Source organism: Rhinopithecus bieti, unplaced genomic scaffold (genome assembly GCF_001698545.2).
Source record: "Rhinopithecus bieti isolate Rb0 unplaced genomic scaffold, ASM169854v2 scaffold_10017, whole genome shotgun sequence".
Classification (NCBI taxonomy): Eukaryota; Metazoa; Chordata; class Mammalia; order Primates; family Cercopithecidae; genus Rhinopithecus; species Rhinopithecus bieti.
This window is the reverse complement of record NW_016806314.1, coordinates 1,177,658-1,179,007: the sequence shown is the minus strand read 5'-3', so window position 1 is coordinate 1,179,007 and position 1,350 is coordinate 1,177,658. Positions and strand designations below refer to the sequence as shown.

The window sequence follows — 1,350 nt, the reverse complement described above, 5'->3', positions numbered from 1 at the left end:
CCTTGAGCAGCAGCTGGCTACGCTGCCGAAACAGAACACAATCTGCATCATACAGAAAGCCTGCGCATTTGTGTGGACAGGCCATACTTGGTCACCCTTAGGGTAAGCTTGGGAGAGAATCCAGATCGTGCCTTGGAGAGTCCCCTACCTCTCAGGGGCCACCTCACAGGGTGGCCCCCACCACCCATTCTTTGAGTTTGGCCTTGAGATTTTAGGAAAGCATAATTTCAGGTGAGGAAGAGAAAAAAGTCTGGTCCCCAGCCCACTCTGGCAAGGGATCGTTCCCCACCTCCTCAGGCATCAGAAGGAAGCCACATATAACAGGCAGGACACACACAGCATCGCAGTGGGCCACAAGGAACCGTGCGTGCCTGCACACCACTCACACACACACAACATAACCAAGTGGCAGCCAGAGAGGCCGGGGGACGCTCAGAGGACCACCTTCGGGGCATCCATGTAGGCCGGGTTGTAAGGAGCCTGGCTGGCGGGGTAGGGTGCGGCTGCTCCTCCAGCCGGGGTCTCGGGGTCTCGGCGGGCCCATGGGCTGGGCCAGGTAAGGTGGTTACTGCGTTGGGTAGTGTGCTGCTGGCATCCCTGGCTGAGGCGGCATGGTGTGGTAGCGCTGGTAGTTTGGTCCAGGGTAGCTGGGCGGCACACTTGGAGGCTGAGGATAAGGGGCATACACTACAGTGGTGGATGTGGTGGTGGTGACAACCGGACGTGGTCGGCGGCAAGTCTTGTACAGGCAGCAGCAGGAGCAGGGGAAGCAGATGATGACAGTGATGACAGACAGCACAAAGATGGTCAGGCCAACGGCCAAGGTCGCTCTGAACCCCATGTTAGCCTCTGCCTTCACCCAGAGGCCTCCTGTACCCCTGGGCTTCCCCTCTTCCCATCGTGGGCCACTCAGTTTCAACTTCCTCCCCTTTTGGAGAAAAGGCTGTTTTGTTTGTTTGTTTGTTTTGAGACGAAGCCTTGCTCTGTCGCCTAGGCTGGAGTGCAGTGGCACAATCTCGGCCCACTGCAACCTCTGCCTCCTGGTTTCAAGCCATTCTCCTGCCTTAGCCTCTTGAGTAACTGGGATTACAGGCGTGCGCCACCGCCTGCCGCTAATTTTTTTGTGTTTTTAGTAAAGACTGGGTTTCAACATGTTGGTCAGGCTGGTCTCAAACACCTGATCTCATGATCTGTCCGCCTCAGTCTCCCGAAGTCCTAGGATTACAGGCATGAGCTATAAATAGTTCTTCTATAAAACTCTCTTAATTTAAGTCCTTCTGAGTATGCCATCCGTTTTATGCAAGGACCTTGATTAATACAATCTTTGTGAATATGTGATCTGAATGAAGG

General features: G+C 54.6%; 1 pseudogene across 1 annotated transcript; it reads right to left on the bottom strand.

Moving 5' to 3' along the window:
- Positions 1-432: 432 nt before the first annotated feature.
- Positions 433-936, bottom strand: LOC108531814 (protein shisa-5 pseudogene; annotated as a pseudogene). Its single transcript, XR_001886287.1, has one exon. The product of XR_001886287.1 is annotated as a protein shisa-5 pseudogene (transcript).
- Positions 937-1,350: the final 414 nt, after the last annotated feature.